The sequence below is a fragment of the Hylobates moloch genome, unplaced genomic scaffold, assembly GCF_009828535.3.
Source record: "Hylobates moloch isolate HMO894 unplaced genomic scaffold, HMol_V3 SCAFFOLD_15, whole genome shotgun sequence".
Taxonomy (NCBI): Eukaryota; Metazoa; Chordata; class Mammalia; order Primates; family Hylobatidae; genus Hylobates; species Hylobates moloch.
In genome coordinates, this window is record NW_026652290.1 from 34,626,814 (window position 1) to 34,647,287 (window position 20,474).

The following is a 20,474-nucleotide window of genomic DNA, read 5'->3' on the forward strand; positions in this document are numbered from 1 at the left end:
CTCCACTGCTCAAGTTCATGCCTCAGGGCCTCTAGCACATGGGGAGCCTTCAGTAAAATATCCACCTGTTACTGGGGTGAAGAGCAAAGCTTTCATGGAACCTGTGGGTCTGGTTAATCTGAGGTCCAGGTACTTGCAGAAGATCCCCCTTTTTCCTTTCCTGTGTCCTTGGAATGTCATGACTATCTGGGCTGCAGCTCCAGGGTGCCTGGAACTCACTTCTTGTACATTGCCCTCCTGTCGCCTGGGTATAGGGCTTTCTGAGGCCTGTCTGTGAATACAGACTGTGAGATCTGAGTGTCTGTAGTTGTGTAGCCTGAGCCCTTTGTGAGGATGGTAAGTTAAGAGGAGAAAATCCTTTGTGCAGCCAAAGGAAAGGCATGGAAGCCTCTGCTCAGGCCTTGCTCCCCACCCCTGCCCTGGAGCTGTAGCCTGCTTGCCAGGACCCCTGAACCTGCTGCCAGTTTGCTCCTCCATTCTTTTCAAAACAATTTCCTGTGAACAGACAGTGAAAGGTGGCTCTGTAGTTAACACTCTTGGCCACAGAACCCAGGACTGGGCATGTCCTTGGTCTATGTGGGTGCCATTGAGAAGATCCTGGCCCTGTTTTAGTACAGACAAATTGAAATTGGGAGCATACACCTTGAAAGTGGGTCAAGATGTCTCCCACCTGCAGGGAGGTTTGGAAGGACCTGGTAGTAGCTTGCTTAGAGTGAATTTAAGTTAATTTTTTAGGACAGAGTTTCCCTTTAATCTAATAAGGCCACCATAGACAGAGGCCTTGGGAAATTTGGGACTAAGGGCTGGATATACATTTTTTTTCCTCCTTCATATCTTTAAAAAAAAATTTTTTTTCTCTTCTATGCTGGAGAAAGTGACTCTTTCCCTTTCTTCCCTAACCTTGCTATCTGTTCACCTTGAAGGAATCTAACCTGGGAATTCAGTGGGAAGATTTTTAGCCAGTACTCACAAGATTCCAAGAGAAAGTAGTTTTTCAAGACTTTGATCTTTGTTTTCTGTTTGTGGACTCTTAATGACTTTGCTTCCTTTAGTCTCTGCCTCCGGGATTGTTCATGAGTTCTGAAGCCCTGACATACAGAGGAGGGCCTGTGGAGAGGTTCTTGCATTAATCTTGCCCCTTTCTTCCCTTGATATAGGATCTGCTTAAGGCAAGTTAGCGACTGGGTTGCATCTAAGTGCTTAACGACTGAGGGAGGAGATCAAGGTAGTAACTAATGAAAGTCCTGGTGACGAGCTCCAGCCAATCAGCCCAGCAGCACAGCCTGACCCTTGCTTCCAAACTGTTTTGTCCCATGACCACTTATTTCTTGGCAGTGGCAAACCACTTTGAAATTAAAAGTTTGCAATTACAAGGGCCAGCATTAGAAGTCATATGCAACATCACATTCCCTCTTGTACCTGTAGTTTACATCAGTAAATGAACAGGGAACTGTTTCTCAATGAAACCATATGTGTCCTCAGAATTCTCCTTAACATAGTTTTCCAGAGAGTCACTTTCAATTGAGAAGAATTGGCAAAAGATAAGACCTGTTAGTTATCCCTGGTTTATAGTGTACCCAGTGTTCTGGTGGAATTAAAATCAAAGGTTTAAAATGCCATAGAAGTCTTTTTTTGTTGTTGTTTAGTATTCCATTTTTTCATTTATTGATAATTGCAAACTAAACATTTTTATTTGGTTTTACGTGTTTGGTTTAGTTACCCTGATACTTCAAACAGTTCTCTTATAAAATGTCCTTGTGGGCAGGGCGCGGTGGCTCACATCTGTAATCCCAGCACCTTGGGAGGCTGAGGCGGGTGGGTCTCGAGGTCAGGAGATTAAGATCATCCTGGCTAACACAGTGAAACCCTGTCTCTACTAAAAATACAAAAAATTAGCCGGGCGTGGTGGCGGGCGCCTGTAGTTCCAGCTACTCCGGAGGCTGAGGCAGGAGAATGGCGGGAACCCAGGAGGCGGAGCTTGTAGTGAGCCGAGATTACGTCACTGCACTCTAGCCTGGGTGACACAGCGAGACTCCATCTCGAAAAAAAAAAAAAAATTGTCCTTATGGATACACTGCATGGTTATCTTGCACGTTTGCTAAAATCACTACCTGTTTTTATTTATTTCACAAAGTTACAGCTACTTTTATCCTAATGTTATTCTGCATGTTTTTGTCCTACTTGCATTTTAAATGAGATTTAAATATATTTTATTATATTAATGAGGCTTAATATGAAGCCTCATGAATATTAATGGCTTAACATTAATGATAGTAATTGTTAATTTTTTTTCTTTTTTTTATTATACTTTAGGTTTTAGGGTACATGTGCACAATGTGCAGGTTTGTTACATATGTATCCATGTGCCATGTTGATTTCCTGCACCCATTAACTCGTCATTTATCATTAGGTATATCTCCTAATGCTGTCCCTCCCCCTCCGCCAACCCCACAACAGTACCCGGAGTGTGATGTTCCCCTTCCTGTGTCCATGAGTTCTCATTGTTCAATTCCCACCTATGAGTGAGAACATGCGGTGTTTGGTTTTTTGTCCTTGCGATAGTTTACTGAGAATGATGTTTTCCAGTTTCATCCATGTCCCTACAAAGGACATGAACTCATCATTTTTTATGGCTGCATAGTATTCCATGGTGTATATGTGCCACATTTTCTTAATCCAGTCTATCGTTGTTGGACATTCGGGTTGGTTCCAACTCTTTGCTATTGTGAATAGTGCCGCAATAAACATACGTGTGCATGTGTCTTTATAGCAGCATGATTTATAGTCCTTTGGGTATATACCCAGTAATGGGATGGCTGGGTCAAATGGTATTTCTAGTTCGAGATCCCTGAGGAATCGCCACACTGACTTCCACAATGGTTGAACTAGTTTACAGTCCCACCAACAGTGTAAAAGTGTTCCTATTTCTCCACATCCTCTCCAGCACCTGTTGTTTCCTGATTTTTTAATGATGGCCATTCTAACTGGTGTGAGATGGTATCTCACTGTGGTTTTGATTTGCATTTCTCTGATGGCCAGTGATGATGAGCATTTCTTCATGTGTTTTTTGGCTGCATAAATGTCTTCTTTTGAGAAGTGTCTGTTCATGTCCTTTGCCCACTTTTTGACGGGGTTTTTTGTTTTTTTCTTGTAAATTTGTTTGAGTTCATTGTAGATTCTGGATATTAGCCCTTTGTCAGATGAGTAGGTTGCAAAAATTTTCTCCCATTCTGTAGGTTGCCTGTTCACTCTGATGATAGTTTCTTTTGCTGTGCAGAAGCTCTTTAGTTTAATGAGATCCCATTTGTCGATTTTTGCTTTTGTTGCCATTGCTTTTGGTGTTTTAGACATGAAGTCCTTGCCCACGCCTATGTCCTGAATGGTATTGCCTAGGTTTTCTTGTAGGATTTTAATGGTTTTAGGTCTAACATGTAAGTCTTTAATCCATCTTGAATTAATTTTTGTATAAGGTGTAAGGAAGGGATCCAGTTTCAGCTTTCTACATATGGCTAGCCAGTTTTCCCAGCACCATTTATTAAATAGGGAATCCTTTCCCCATTTCTTGTTTTTGTCAGGTTTGTCAAAGATCAGATAGTTGTAGATATGCGGCATCATTTCTGAGGGCTCTGTTCTGTTCCATTGATCTATGTCTCTGTTATGGTACCAGTACCATGCTGTTTTGGTTACTGTAGCCTTGTAGTATAGTTTGAAGTCAGGTAGCATGATGCCTCCAGCTTTGTTCTTTTGGCTTAGGATTGACTTGGCGATGCAGGCTCTTTTTTGGTTCCATATGAACTTTAAAGTAGTTTTTTCCAAGTCTGTGAAGAAAGTCATTGGTAGCTTGATGGGGATGGCATTGAATCTATAAATTACCTTGGGCAGTATGGCCATTTTCACAATATTGATTCTTCCAACTCATGAGCATGGAATGTTCTTCCATTTGTTTGTATCCTCTTTTATTTCATTGAGCAGTGGTTTGTAGTTCTCCTTGAAGAGGTCCTTCACATCCCTTGTAAGTTGGATTCCTAGGTATTTTATTCTCTTTGAAGCAATTGTGAATGGGAGTTCACTCATGATTTGGCTCTCTGTTTGTCTGTGATTGGTGTACAAGAATGCTTGTGATTTTTGTACATTGATTTTGTATCCTGAGACTTTGCTGAAGTTGCTAATCAGCTTAAGGAGATTTTGGGCTGAGACAATGGGATTTTCTAGATATACAATCATGTCATCTGCAAACAGGGACAATTTGACTTCCTCTTTTCCTAATTGAATACCCTTTATTTCCTTCTCCTGCCTGATTGCTCTGGCCAGAACTTCCAGCACTATGTTGAATAGGAGTGGTGAGAGAGGGCATCCCTGTCTTGTGCCAGTTTTCAGAGGGAATGCTTCCAGTTTTTGCCCATTCAGTATGATATTGGCTGTGGGTTTGTCGTAGATAGCTCTTATTATTTTGAGATACGTCCCATCAATACCTAATTTATTGAGAGTTTTTAGCATGAAGGGTTGTTGAATTTTGTCAAAGGCCTTTTCTGCATCTATTGAGATAATCATGTGGTTTTTGTCTTTGGTTCTGTTTATATGCTGGATTACATTTATTGATTTGCGTATGTTGAACCAGCCTTGCATCCCAGGGATGAAGCCCACTTGATCATGGTGGATAAGCTTTTTGATGTGCTGCTGGATTCGGTTTGCTAGTATTTTGAGGATTTTTGCATCAATGTTCATCAAGGATATTGGTCTGAAATTCTCTTTTTTGGTTATGTCTCTGCCAGGCTTTGGTATCAGGACGATGCTGGCTTCATAAAATGTGTTAGGGAGGATTCCCTCTTTTTCTATCGATTGGAATAGTTTCAGAAGGAATGGTACCAGTTCCTCCTTGTACCTCTGGTAGAATTTGGCCGTGAATCCATCAGGTCCTGGACTCTTTTTGGTTGGTAAGCTATTGATTATTGCCACAATTTCAGAACCTGTTACTGGTGTATTCAGAGATTCAACTTCTTCCTGGTTTAGTCTTGGGAGGGTGTATTTGTTGAGGAATTTATCCATTTCTTCTAGATTTTCTAGTTTATTTGCATAGAGGTGTTTGTAGTATTCTCTGATGGTAGATTGTATTTCTGTGGGATCGGTGGTGATATCCCCTTTTTCATTTTTGATTGCATCTATTGGATTCTTCTCTCTTTTCTTCTTTATTAGTCTTGCTAGCTGTCTGTCAATTTTGTTGATGTTTTCAAAAAACCAGCTCCTGGATTCATTAATTTTTTGAAGGGTTATTTGTGTCTCTATTTCCTTCAGTTCTGCTCTGATTTTAGTTATTTCTAGCCTTCTGCTAGCTTTTGAATGTGTTTGCTCTTGCTTTTCTAGTTCTTTCAATTTTGATGTTTGGGTGTCAATTTTGGATCTTTCCTGCTTTCTCTTGTGGGCATTTAGTGCTATAAATTTCCCTCTACACACTCCTTTGAACGTGTCCCAGAGATTCTGGTATGTTGTGTCTTTGTTCTCGTTGGTTTCAAACAACATCTCTATTTCTGCCTTCACTTCGTTATTTACTCAGTAGTCATTCAGGAGCAGGTTGTTCAGTTTCCATGTAGTTAAGCGGTTTTGAGTGAGTTTCTTAATCCTGAGTTCTAGTTTGATTGCACTGTGGTCTGAGAGACAGTTTGTTATAATTTCTGTTCTTTTACATTTGCTGAGGAGAGGTTTACTTCCAACTATGTGGTCAATTTTGGAATAGGTGTGGTGTGGTGCTGAAAAAAAGTATATTCTGTTGATTTGGGGTGGAGAGTTCTGTAGATGTCTATTAGGTCCACTTTATGTAGAGCTGAGTTCAGTCCCTGGATATCCTTGTTAACTTTCTGTCTCGTTGATCTGTCTAATGTTGACAGTGGGGTGTTAAAATCTCCCATTATTATTGTGTGGGAGTTTAAGTCCCTTTGTAGGTCACTCAGGACTTGCTTTATGAATCTGGGTGCTCCTGTGTTGGGTGCATATATATTTAGGATAGTTAGCTCTTCTTGTTGAATTGATCCCTTTACCATTATGTAATGGCCTTCTTTGTCTCTTTTGATCTTTGCTGGTTTAAAATCTATTTTATCAGAGACTAGGATTGCAACCCCTGCCTTTTTTTTTGTTTTCCATTTGCTTGATAGATCTTCCTCCATCCCTTTATTTTGAGTCTGTGTGTGTCTCTGCACGTGAGATGGGTTTCCTGAATACAGCACAATGATGGGTCCTGACTCCTTATCCAGTTTGCCAGTCTGTGTCTTTTAATTGGAGCATTTAGCCCATTTACATTTAACGTTAATATTGTTATGTGTGACTCTGATCCTGACATTATGATGTTAGTTGGTTATTTTGCTCGTTAGTTGATGCAATTTCTTCCTAGCCTCGATGGTCTTTACAATTTGGCATGTTTTTGCAGTGGCTGGTACCGGTTGTTCCTTTCCATGTTTAGTGCTTCCTTCAGGAGCTCTTTTAGGGCAGGCCTGGTGGTGACAAAGTCACTCAGCGTTTGCTTGTCTGTAAAGTATTTTATTTCTCCTTCACCTATGAAGCTTAGTTTGGCTGGATATGAAATTCTGGGTTGAAAATTCTTTTCTTTAAGAATGTTGAATATCGGCCCCCACTCTCTTCTGGCTTGTAGAGTTTCTGCCAAGAGATCAGCTGTTAGTCTGTTGGGCTTCCCTTTGTGGGTAACCCGACCTTTCTCTCTGGCTGCCCTTAACATTTTTTCCTTCATTTCAACTTTGGTGAATCTGACAATTATGTGTCTTGGAGTTGCTCTTCTTGAGGAGTATCTTTGTGGCGTTCTCTGTGTTTCCTGAATCTGAATGTTGGCCTGCCTTGCTAGATTGGGGAAGTTCTCCTGGATAATATCTTGCAGAGTGTTTTCCAACTTGGTTCCATTCTCCCCATCATTTTCAGGTACACCAATCAGATGTAGGTTTGGTCTTTTCACATAGTCCCAAATTTCTTGGAGGCTTTGTTCATTTCTTTTTATTCTTTTTTCTCTAAACTTCCCTTCTCACTTCATTTCATTCATTTCATCTTCCATCAGCAATACCCTTCCTTCCAGTTGATCGCATCTGCTACTGAGGCTTCTGCAATCTTCGTGTAGTTCTCGAAACTTGGCTTTCAGCTCCATCAGCTCCTTTAAGCCCTTCTCTCCATTGGTTCTTCTAGTTATCCATTCTTCTAATTTTTTTTCAAAGTTTTTAACTTCTTTGCTATTGTTTTGAATTTCCTCCCGTAGCTCAGAGTAGTATGATCGTCTGAAGCCTTCTTCTCTCAACTCGTCAAAGTCATCCTCCATCCAGCTTTGTTCCGTTGCTGGTGAGGAACTGCGTTCCTTTGGTATATATTGTGGTATATATTGTGTATATATATACCACATTTGCTTTATCCCTTTATCTATTGTTGGACATCTAGGTGGGTTCCATATCTTGGCTATTGTGAATAGTGCTGCAATAACCATGGGGGTGCAGGTATCTCTTTGATATACCAATTTCTTTTCCTTTGGATAAATGCCTAATAGTGGGATGCTGGATCATATGGTAGTTCTATTTGTAGTTATTTGAGGATCCTTCATATGTTTCCCATAGTGGCTATTCTAGTTTACATTCCCACCAACAGTGTATAAGAGTTCCCTTTTCTCCACATCCTCCCCAGCATTTGTTTTTTTTTTTTGTCTTTTGGGGATAGCCATCCTAATGGGATGAGATGAAACCTTATTGTGGTTTTGATTTGTGTTTTCTCAATGACTAGTGATGTTGAACATTTTTTCATATATTTGTTGGCCATTTGTATGTGTTTTGAGAAATGTTTGTTCAGATCATTTGCCCGTTTTTTAATCAAATTGTTTGGGATTTTTGCTGTTGAGATGTTTGAGTTCCTTATATATTGTGGATATTAAGCCTCTGTCTCAAAGATGAATAGTTTGCAAATATTTTCTCCTATTCCGTAGGTTGTCTTTTCACTCTGTTGACTGACTACTTTGCTGTGCAGAAGCTTTTTAGTTTGATATAATCTCATTTGTTTATTTTGGCTTCTGTTGCCTGTGCTTTGAGGTCTGATTCATAAAATATTTTTCCAGACCCAATTTTGAGTTGATTTTTATAAAGGGGAGGGGTGGAGATCTAGTTTCATTCTTCTGCATATGGATATTTAGTTTTCCCAGCATCATTTATTAAAGGCACTGTCCTTTTCCCCAGTGTATGTTCTTGGCACCTTTTGCAAAAATCAGTTGGCTGTAGATATGTAGATTAATTTTTGGGTTCTCTGTTTTCATTGGCCTATGTTTCTGTTTTCATGCCAGTACCCTACTGTTTTGGTTACTACAGCTTTGTAGTATATTTTGAATTCTGGTAGTGTGATGCCTCCAGCTTTGTTCTTTTTACTCAAGATTGCTTTGGCTGTTCAGGGTCTTTTGTGGTTCCATACAAATGTTGCAATTTTTTTTTTTCTGTTTCTGCAAAGAATGTCATTGGTATTTTGATAGGGATTGTACTGAATCTGTAAATTGCTTTGGGTAGTGTAGTAATTTTAACAATATTAATTATTCTGATCTATAAGTATGGGATGTTTTTCCATTTGTATCCTCTCCAGTTTCTTTTGTCAATGTTTTGCAGTTTTCCAAGTCTTTCACATCCTTGGTTAAATTTATTCCTAGGTATTTTTTTGGTAGCTATTATAAATGGGATTGCTTTCTTGATTTCTTTTTCAGCTAATTCATTGTTTGTGTGTAGAAATGCTACTGATTTTTTTTATCCTGCAACTTTACTGAATTTGTTTATGAGTTCTAAGAGGTTTTTGTTAGAGTCTAGGTTTTTCTATTTATAAGATTATGTCGGCTGGGTGTGGTGGCTCACACCTGTAATCCCAGCACTTTGGGAGGCCGAGGTGGGCGGATCACAGGGTCAGGAGATCAAGACCATCCTGGCTAACACGATGAAACCCCATCTCTACTAAAAATACAAAAAAATTATCCGGGCATGGTGGCTGGTGCCTGTAGTCCCAGCTACTCGGGAGGCTGAGGCAGGAGAATGGCGTGAACCCAGGAGGCAGAGCTTGCAGTGAGCCAAGATCACGCCACTGCACTCCAGCCTGGGCAACAGGGCAAGACTCCATCTCAAAAAAAAAAAAAAAAAAAGAATATGTAATCTGTAAACGGACATTTTTACATCCTTCTTTTCAGTTTGGATGCCTTTTCTTTCTCTTGCCTAATTTCTCTGGCTGGTTACTTTGGATAAAGTGGGGATGATCAGATCTCTATTGTAAAGAGATATTTTTTTCATAGTTAATATTTACATGAGAATTTCTGGTGCTATTAAAAATACCTTATTTAAAATTTCATTTTGTTTGTTGATATGTAAAAATGTTATTGATTATTTATGAAGCAACGTGGCAAAATTATCTCATCAATTCTGATAGTTTATCTGTAGATATTTTTAGATTTTCAATACAATCCTATCTGCAAATACTGGCGATTTTGTTCCTTTGCAAGCCTTATATGTTTTCTTTTGATGGCTAGGATCTACATTACTGTGTTGAAGTGGTAGTGGGTATCTTTGTCTTATTTCTTGTCACATAGAAAAGTTGTTCCCCTTTCCTGTTCTCCTCCCTCTTCTTGGATACTTCAGTCCTGAAGACATTAGGTGAGCGGAGCAAGCTGGGATTCCACAAAGAGACATGGCCTAATATGTGGTGTCTGAGCCCCAGCAGAGTGAGCAAAGCTTTGTGGGAAGGGTGTCCCTGCACAGGGACTCAGCCAGAGCAGAGTGAGAGGGGATCCCTGCACGTGTGGGCAGCCCTGTGCAGGATACCAGAGCTTGAATAGGGTAAGGAGGATGTTCATTTGGAGATAAAGGCACAGCTTAGAGTGTGAGAGCCCAAATCAGGTGAGAGGGTGTCTGTGCAGGGTGGCCCAGCATGGGGTGTATGAGCCCAAACATGATAAGGAGGGGTCCACAAGGAAGGTGGGCTCATGTGGAGCTTGAGCCCAATTTGGGTGAGGGCTCCACACAGCGGAGGGGATGACGGCGGCAGTGGTGGGAGAGTGGATACATACGGGGGGAGAGAGACATTGATGAATAAGTACTTAATTGATTGAATATGTACTTAAGGATAGTGGGGGCCAGGTTTTAACTATCAGAAAAGAGAGTTACAAATATATGAAAGAGAGAAGACAGAATTAATCCTGTATTGTTAAAATGAAATTAAAAGTTCTGGTATAAAATGTGTGTGTACACATGTATTTTCCCCTGGCCCTGTCCCTGAAAGGGCTCAGAGGAGTGATAGTAATAGGCACACCTAGCACCCCTTTCTTGTTTTCTAAATACTATTCTCCACTGAAAAAGCTTCTTGGAGAAATGGCTGATCTAGAGCTGGGACAGAGAAAGTACAAGACCAGCCTGGAATGTCACATGCCAGAAAGGAAGTATGTGCTCAAAGAACGATGGGACATGTCCAAAAGGCACAAAAGCCTGTGTAAAGGGCCCACTCTGGCCAAATCTAGGACAGTTTGAGCATCATAATAAATGATGATACTAAGTGATTATAACCCATTGAATTAAGTAGGAATCCATGAAGCTACTTTTATGTTGATATAAATGAAAGAATGAATTGAGTGACTGAAAGTTTAAGTAATAGGCTACTTACGCACTTTCAAAGTACCCTCCCTCCCGTACACACACATAATCTTTTTTAATTACGAAGGTCAGAGGGACAATAACTTTACCTACCATGGAGAAGAATTCTTGCCTGGCAGTCACCCCCTTACTCAAGTGATCAAAGTGAAACCTACCTGATGGGACTGACTGAAATCATGCACCCCCTTATAGGATGCAGTGAGAAGAACACAACAGTGCTTCTGGATATTCCTGCCAAAGATGCATTAGCCGAATCTGATAATGAGGAAACATCAGACATGCCCACAATTGAGGGATATTCTATAAAACTTGCCTTTAATCTTCAAAACTGTTAATGACTAAAGACTAAGGAACTATTCTAAACAAAGGAGACTAAAAAGTGTAACAGGTGGCTCTAAACTGGATACTTTTGCGATAACGGACATTAGTATTGTTATTTTGAGACAGAGTCTGGCCCTGTCATCCAGGCTAGAGTACAGTGGCACTATCTCGGCTCTCTGCAAACTCTGCCTCCGGGGTTCAAGTGGTCTCCCACCTCAGCCTCACGAGTAGCTGGAACTACACCCAGCTAACTTTTGTATTTTTTTAGTCGAGACGAGGTTTTGCCATATTGGCCGGGCTGGTCTTGAACTCCTGACCTCAAGCGATCCACCTGGCTCGGCCTATCGGAGTCCTGGGATTACAGGTATGAGCCATCACTCCCAGCCTGTAAAGGATATTACTAAAGGAGTTGGCAGAATTTGAATGGTGTTTGAGGATTAGAAGGTAATAATTTGTCAATGCTAAGTTACCATTTTTTGATGATTGTATCATGGTCGTATTTGTGAGTGTCCATGTTTATAGAAAGTGTTCACCAAAGTATTTGGAGTTGATGGTATATCAGATCAGCAGTGTACTGTCAAATGGTTCAGGAAAGATAGATTTCTGGAAATACTTGGAGTTTTTCTATAAATTTGAGATGGTTTCAAAATATAAATAAATTGTACCCTTAAAATAGTGAACCCTTTCAACATTTCACTATAAATTATGGTGTTTACTGAGCTTTTAATCAGATTAAGGAAGCTCCTTTGTATTCCTATTTTGCTGTGGTCGCTAAATATTAAATTTTATCAAATACCTTTTCAATGTATACTGAAATTTTCAGATAATTTGGCTCCTTTTAAACCAGCTAACATGGTGAATGACTCCATTCCTTTCCTAATGTTAAACTAACCTGGGATTCCTGGGATAAACCCAAATTGTTTATGATATATTACCTTTTTAATATGTTGTTGGATTTGATTTCTTAATATTTTACTTGGGATTTTTGCCTCTGTAATCATGAGTGAGATTGGTTTACATTTCCTTTCTCCTATTGTCTTTTTGGGTTTGGGTATCTAGATTATGTCAGCCTCATAAAATAAGTAAGATAATTCTTTCTTTTTTCGAGAGAGAGAGTCTCACTGTGTTGCCCAAGCAGGAGTGCAGTGGCGCAATCTTGGCTCGCTGCAGCCTCTGCCTCCCGGGTTCAAGTGATTCTGTTGCCTCGGCCTCCCAAGTAGCTGGGATTATAGGCGTATGCTACCACGCCCAGCTAATTTTTGTATTTTTAGTAGAGACACTGTTTCAACATGTTGGCCAGGCTGTTCTTGAACTCCTGGCCTCAAGTGATCCACCCACCTTGGCCTCCCAAAGTGCTGGGATTACAGGCATGAGCCACTGTGCCTAGGCAAGTTAGATAATTCTCTCTTTAAAACACCCTGGAGGAGATTGAAGACATAGTCTGCCAGCAGGGCAGTGCCACACATTTCTCTTCAGCAGGTGTCCTCACAGGGACTAGCTGTCTTTGGCTCCCCACATGACAGACGACTGCTCAAACGCAAAGGAACGAGATCACATCAGCGGCTATGGGAGCCACCCTGGCCTAGAAGCCCCATCTCCCAGAAAGGAATCAATATCGTTTCTAACAGTTCCACGGGCTGTGCTTCCAGGGACCCTAGGATATGCCCAGCTAGGACCCAGGGAAGCTCAGAGCTGTAGTCTTTCCAGTCCAGATATAGCCTAACCAATTGGGGTCATTTTTACCATCAGTAGTGTTGCCTAATAACACAACTGACATTTCTACTTTTATTTATTTATTTGTATTTATTTATTTTTTGAGACGGAGTCTTGCTCTGTTGCCCAGGCTGGAGTGCAGTGGCGCAATCTTGGCTCACTGCAACCTCCGCCTCCCAGGCTCAAGCGATTCTCCTGCCTCAGCCTCCTTGAGTAGCTGGGACTACAGGCAAACGCCACCATGCCCGGCTAATTTTTTGTATTTTTAGTAGAGATGGGGTTTCACCATGTTGGCCAGGCTGGTCTTCAACTCCTGACCTCAGGTGATCCGCCTGCCTTGGCCTCCCAAAGTGCTGGGATTACAGGTGTGAGCCACCGTGCCTGGCCTATTTCTACTTTTATTACATTTTCGAGGGAACAGAGCTAAAAAGTTAACTCATGGTCAAATTTGTCCAAAAGAGAGATTGAGAGAGAGAAAGAATTTTCTTAAACCAGTGCTCACAGTAAGTTATATGTTTCTAGGAATTTCCCCATTTCATTTAAAGTTTCAGATTTATTGGCATAAAATTATTCATGGTGCCTCCTATTATACCTTAAACTTTTTTTTGTAAAACATACACAGAAATGCATTGATTCTATGTACAGTCCAATACAAAGTAACTATCACCCTTAGAGTCCAGTTCAATGTCAGCATATTGTTTATGTCCCCAAAACCCTCCCTCCTTTCCCTGTCCCCTTGTGTATTTATTTTTGACAGTTTGTCTGCCATTCCCCTTTAAAAATTCTTTGTTGGGGCTGGACACAGTGGCTAATGCCTGTAATCCTAGCACTTTGGGAGGCTGAGGTGGGAGGATTGGTTGGGCCCAGGAGTTAAAGAGCAGCCTGGGCAACTTAACAAGATGCTACCTCTAGTTTTCTAATAATTATAAAAATAAGTGTAAAAATAAAAATTATTTATGGGAATAATTTGAGGGCTAGGATGATGCTGCCTTCTCCAGAGAAGATTCTCATTGCTTCTGCTGTGTGCATGGCACTGATGCCAACTTGGGTCTGTCATTATCCAGGTTCAACGCTTAAAGCTCCCTGGATGGCCTGAGTGATTGTACAAGGGCTGGTAGTTCCTGATAGTATAGTCCTTTGTGTTCCAGCTTACTATGTTTATGTGTTGGGGGGTGAAGACTGATGGCTTCCTGTTAGATTTCTAACCTTATACTTAAAAAGCTTTAGGTTTTTAAATTTGTTCTTTTTAAAGGCAGGATCTCACTGTGTTGCTTAGGCAAGCACTGGAGTGCAGTGGCAATTCACGGGTACGATCATAGCGCATTGCAGCCTCAAACACCTGGGCTCAAGCGAGCCCCTGCCTCAGCATCTGGAGTAGCTGGGACTGCAGAGGCACCACTGTGCCCAGCTTAGGTTAAGACTTTCATTTCTGTTTCCTACATCATTTGAGAGTTTGTGAATAAAAAGTCAAAATTGCTGCACTGGAAAATGTACTCAAGGCCAGGGCTTCTGGGGAGCATCATAGGCATATTCCCTGGGGCACATGAGTATACCAAGTGATGTCTTGCCTCAGCACAGCACCAAAGCTCTGCATCAACGCATGTGGCTGCATGCTTTTTCATCTTGCTAGATTCCTAGTTTCCCTTTAGTTTGCTCTGGTTATTTATTCCTCACTGTCCCGTCAGCTTTTCAGAACATTAAGATTTTTAAAATATTTTAACCTATCTTGGTTCTTTGCAGTCTTAGGTTTGGTCTGGGGAATCCAGCCCACCATTATTGGAAGTAGGATGTTCTCATTTGATTGTTTTTTTTTTTTTTTGAGATGGTGTCTGGCTCTGTCACCCAGGCTGGAGTGCAGTGGTGCGATCTTGGCTCACTGCAACATCCCCCTCCCAGCGATCTTCCCACATCATCCTACCAAGTAGCTGGGACCACAAGTGGATGCCACCACACCTGGCTAACTTTTTGTATTTTTGGTAGAAACAGGATTTCACCATGTTGCTCAGGCTAGTCTCAAACTCCTGAGCTCTAGTGATCCGCCTGCCTCTGCCTCCCAAAGTGCTGGGATTACAGGTGTGAGCCACCATGCCTGACCTTGTTTGATTTTTTAACAGCGATGCTGTCTCACACTTTTGAAAGTGCAACACAGTAGCCATAGTTTCTTTTTCTCCCTTCAAATGAACCTTTTCCACCCTTGGAGAGGCTGGTCCCGGTTGTGCTGCTCATCGGAGGTGTACATTACTGTGATAATGGAGTTTTCCTCTTTGTTTTCCAGTTTCTGGAAGAAAATGCCGATCCCTCTGCCTGTGAAATTCAGGAGGAATTAGAACAATAAACAACTGAAATTGTGCAGAACAATCTCCTGGGGTCCCAGGGCGCACATGTGAGTTAACACTGTCTTTCTCCCATGCTGTTTTGGGCATCATTTTATCATTCTCCCTCTGTGCTGTCCTTTGCATATACTTCTGGCTTCCCAAAGTAGACCTGAGTTTGAATCTGAGCTCTGCCTCTCATGAGACCTGCAACATCACAAATTACACAACTGTCCCTGAGTGTCCACTGTCTAATCTCTAATGCCTACCTGCAGGACCAATGAGAGGATTATGTGACATATGATTTTGGTATAGCATCCAGCAAGCCTCTTCTTAAAAAATGGCATCAGGTCTTTTTTTCTTACTCCAACACTTCTCTCTAACCCACCGCTACCTTATTCTCCCCTCCATACACTGCCTAAGTATTAATTTGTTCAACGAATGAATGAATGGGTAGATAATTCACCTGTGATACTAGTCTTGAAATCTGCTTCACTTTATGCCTGGGTTTCACACCAGAAATGCTGATTTAATTGGTCTGAGGTAGGGTCCAAGTGGAGTTACAAAAGCTCCCAGATGGTTCCCATCTGCTGCCAGGTGCAGAGCCACTCATGTGGCTGGACTGTGGATGTGCCTTCCTCAGAACCCTGAGGTCCTTCTGAGGCAGGCCAGCTGCATCCAGAGGGCTTCCTTTTACAAGTGAAGGTAACTAGCGCTTATTGAGTACTGGCTGTATTTCAAGCCCCCACTGCATTCATGATTCTTTATCTTAGTAAGAGCTTACTGAGGTGGTTACTACTCTTATTCCCATATTATAATTGAGGAAACTGAAGGCTTCAAGAGGTCACTCAGTAATTATCAGAGATCAAGTATATTAGGGTTCTATGGAAGATTTTGTTTAAGAAAGTGGTGGTGGGGGTGTTTCCTCTGGTTAAAAATATAAGGTGAAAACCATAAAGTAAATATATTGGATTCTCTTCAAAATAGCACTCCAAGGTTCTCTGACTTTTTTTTAAAAAAACAGGTAAAGAACGTGTGTGAGAGCAAGAGCAAGCTCATTGCTCTCTTCTGGAAGGCACATATGAATGCTAAGCGCTGTCCCCACTGCAAGTAAGTATCAGGGCCCTTGCCCCAGGTGAGACGCCTCTGGGCAGTCACTCGTTGCTGTTATTAAATATCTTACTGGGTTTTTTCTCTCCTCAATCACAACTGTCCTCCTGCGCAGGACCGGCCGATCCGTTGTCCGAAAGGAACACAACAGCAAGTTGACTATCACGTTTCCAGCCATGGTGCACAGGACAGCTGGCCAGAAGGACTCGGAACCCCTGGGTGAGCAGTCTGGGTCCGGAGAGGAGCTCCACGTGAGGCCAGCAGATGTGTCCTAAACACTGGGAATACCTGGTTCTCCTTACCACGTGTTTCTCCGCTGCGTTTGGGAGGGGCCAGCAGAGGCACAGTGTGCAGGCCTCTCAGGCCTGAGGGGACCCTGGCGAGTGCCCAGCTCAGGCCTCTCACACGGGAGAGCTGATGGGAGGGGCTGCTTTATGAGGCAGTGCCCCACAGGCGCCTCTTGCCTGAAGTGGTCGTTTTTCTGAAAGATTTTTCAGGAAGAAATTAAGAAATTTACCTGGCAAATATTTTGAAACATTTTACTGTAAAACAAGTGTGGATCTATTTTGGAATAAAATGTAGGCGAATAATTTTTAAGAAAATGCAAGAATTCAGCAAAACATGAGCGCCTCCTGCAGGCTACTCCTGGCTGTCCACTCAGATCCCCCCAGGTAGAGTTCTTTCCTCAGCTCTGCCCCACCCAAGCTCTGCTTGGGAAACATTTTGAGATAACTTAATACTCCCACTTTGTAATTTTTATAGTCAGAGGCTTATTTAAAAATGTTTTTTGGTTTTTATTCTGAAGTGGTCAGAAGATTAAATAGAGTATTCCAAGAGAAGCACTGAGAGCAGTACCTGCTGTGTAATATGTGCTATATAAATGTTAACTGTTCATTTCTTTTTATGTCATCAGTGTGCCAGGGTAGAAAATGCATAACCTGGCCGGGCACGGTAGCTCACACCTGTAATCCCAGTACTTTGGGAGGCTGAGGCAGGCAGATCACTTGAGGTCTGGAGTTCAAGACTGGCCTGGCCAACGTGGTGAAACCCCATCTCTACTAAAAATACAAAAATTAGCCAGGTGTGGTGGCAGGCACCTGTAATCTCAGCTACTCAGGAGGCTAGGGCAGGAGAATCGCTTGAACCCAGGAGGTGCAGTCTGCAGTGAGCTGAGATCGTGCCACCGCACTCCAGCCTGGGTGACAGAGCAAGACTCCATCTCAGAAAAAGAAAGAAAGAAAAAGCACAACCTGCAATTGTCACTTGGCTCTGCCACTTTTTCTGAGTGGTGGATAGAAGGCTGTTTTGAGGCGTTTCCATTTCCAACTCTATGTACTGGCATTCATAAAGCCTCTTGCCTAGAATTGAGGAAATTACATGCATGGCAGTCCATAGCAGATACTGTTACTAAGCCTTTCACCAGGGCTTGAGAATATGGGATAAGCATGGAAATAAGACCCCCTCCTGGAGATGCATGATGTATGTTTTACATTGAACACTCTGGCGTGGCCTGGAGTAAATGAAAAACCGGTTTATTATTTTTAAAAAATGTTATAGTTTAGGATAATTTTTAGACTTAATAGAAGAGTAGTAAACATAGTACAGAGAATTCCTTAATACTGTTTGCTTCATTTGCCTTACTGTATAACATAGTAGATTACCGTGGTGCATTTGTCAAAACTGAGTTTAACATTGGTGCAACACTATTACCTAAACTACAGACTTTTTAAATTTTGCTGGTTTTCCAGTAATTTCCTTTTTATGCTCCAGGATCCAACCCAGGATACCACACTGCATTTAGAAAGCCTTTTTAATTTTGTTTCATGGTTGGCAGTTAACACCATAAGAGTGGATTTTCCTACACTTAAACCATTAAATAGCCCTCAAAACAATTTTCTTGTAATACCAGTTGGGAATTGCTTCTGTAGCCCTTAGGATGCCTTATAAAATGTTCATAGATTGAGAACAAGGATGGTTCGAATTCTAGAAGATAGTTTTCGTGGGGCAAATGTCCAGCAGGTAAGTAGCCTTTCAATGCCTTCACCAAACCCATTCTTCTAAAGTCATCTTTCATTGCAGCCACGCGAATATGATGGTGCAACCAAAAGTCTGTGCATTAGAAACAAGTAGACCATAGTCTTCCACAGCTCCAGGCTTGGGTATTCAGTATTTAGCACACATTTATTTGTTGGGCGCTCAGCATTATGCCAAGGACCATGTTTGTGATGAGCACAATGCCAAGACACAGACCAGACCATGTGGTCTTGCTCTCTGAAGGGGCTGCAAGTGACACGGATCAGTAACCCTGGGGAGCAGGTGATGTGGAGGAAAGTGAGCACCCTCAGCATGGGTCTGACCATATTCCTGGTATCAGAGGGAATCAAAAAGTGAGGGCTCGGCTCGGAGTGGTGGCTCACGCCTGTAATCCCAGCACTTCAGGAGGCTGAGTCAGATGGATCATTTGAGGTCAGAAGGCAGGCAGATCATCTGAGGTCAGGAGTTGGAGATCAGCCTGACCAACATGGTGAAACCCTGTCACTACTAAAACAAAAAAAGAAATTATCCGGCTGTGGTGGTGCACGCCTGTAATCCCAGCTACTCGGGAGGCTAAGACAGGAGAATCGCTTGAACCCAGGAGGCAGAGGTTGCAGTGAGCCGAGATTGTGCCATTGCCCTCCAGCCTGGGCAACAAGAGCGAAACCCCGGCTCAAAAAAAAAAGGAAAAAAAAAAGCGAGGGCTGTGCCTGAGTAGTCCCCATGGACTGGTGATCCCACAGGGAGCGTTGTCAGCTTGTGAAATGCCACACGTGCTGCTCCAGTGTGCTCCCTGTGCTCCATGTTCCCCCCGAGCCCCACAAGGCACATTAACATTTAAAATGAGAATTCATATAGCCAAGACACTTCCAGCCATTGTGATCCCAGGTTATTTGACCTCTGAATCCCTTTTTCCTATGGCACCTCTTACAGCTGAAAGAAAGACACATTCAAGATGCTCTGAAATCCCAGCTAGGCAGAAGTCATTGTTGCAAGCTGCAGAAGTTCTTGTTAGGAGAGGATGCAGCTCATGTGAGGAGATGGGCTTCCACAGCTCTCTTCTGACTCTAAGATCCTGTGATTGAAGAACAGCCTCTGCCTTCACGGTGACCAAACTGCAGTGGGGGCATTGCTGGGACAGGAGCTGAGGAGATTCGACCCATCTTCTTCAGCATTTCCAACCTATTTAGTAGAAGAGAAAGTTCAGACATTCATTTTCAGAAATGCCCACACAATGCAGGTTAATGGGGTCTGTTTTCTCCCACTGAACATATGTATCTTTCTAATGCTGTGGTTATCCCTGAAGGTCAAGGCCATTCTTCATTGCATACCCATGCTTCCTTCAATTGTGTTAACTCATTGAAATATTATGCTTTTATTGACATCAAAACTTTAAACATGCAGACTCCTTGACTTAGCAATTCTGCTTTGATGACTTTATCCTAAGGAATTAGAATACTCACAGTGTTGTTTGAATAGTTTAAAACTGGACATGGGCCGGGCACGGTGGCTTACGCTTGTAATCCCAGCGCTTTGGGAGGCCGAGGCGGGCGGATCGTGAGATCAGTAGATCGAGACCATCCTGGCTAACACGGTGAAACCCTGTCTCTACTAAAAATACAAAAAATTAGCTGGGCGTGGTGGTGGATGCCTGTAATCCCAGCTACTCGGGAGGCTGAGGCAGGAGAATGGCATGAACCCAAGAGGCAGAGCTTGCAGTGAGCGAAGATTGTGCCACTGCACTCCAGCCTGGGCGACAGAGTGAGACTCCGTCTCAGAAAAAAAGAAAATACTGGACGTGACTTAAATACCTATTAACAGAGACTACTTAAATTATGGTGCATTTGTTAATTGTTCTCCAAGTTAGAGATTTCTCTAAAAACTTGTGATGACATATCCTCTGCACATTTTAAAGAAACTAGCTGGAGAATTGGAGGTGGAATGAAGCTAGTTTTTAAAAATGGAGGAGGCCGGGCGTGATGGCTCATGCCTGTAATCCCAGCACTTTGGGAAGCCAAGGTGGGCAGATCATGGGGTCGTTAGTTCGAGACCAGCCTGGCCAACATGGCAAAACCCTGTTTAGCAGGGTGGTGGTGTGCTGTAATCCAGTACTAGGTTAAGTAACCATGAACTGGGGGAAGTCCACTGCACTCCAGCCTGGGCGACAAGAGCAAGACTCCGTCTCGCGGGAAAAAAAAAAAAAAAGAGGAAAAGGCAAGAGTGGTGTTTTTAAGTGTAGACTATCTTAGGCTATTTTAAACATCTATATTTGAGCCGTATACTCTTAATTTAGAATTTGCTGTGAGCTAGACACCCTGTGAAGTGTTAGGAACACAGACAA

At 42.2% G+C, this 20,474-nt stretch overlaps 1 protein-coding gene and 1 long non-coding RNA gene across 2 annotated transcripts in view; one reads left to right on the forward strand and one right to left on the reverse strand.

Moving 5' to 3' along the window:
* The window catches only part of LOC131381319 (uncharacterized), a 49,891-nt gene extending 32,271 nt beyond the window's left edge, over positions 1-17,620 (forward strand). Inside the window, exons 2-4 of the long non-coding RNA XR_009209986.1 lie at positions 14,953-15,060; positions 16,014-16,099; positions 16,215-17,620. This is a non-coding gene — a long non-coding RNA (uncharacterized LOC131381319). The remainder of the gene's footprint in view (positions 1-14,952; positions 15,061-16,013; positions 16,100-16,214) is intronic.
* LOC116483568 (sulfotransferase 1C3) overlaps positions 1-20,474 on the reverse strand; it is a 92,421-nt gene that overhangs the window by 19,774 nt on the left and 52,173 nt on the right. The window lies entirely within an intron of this gene.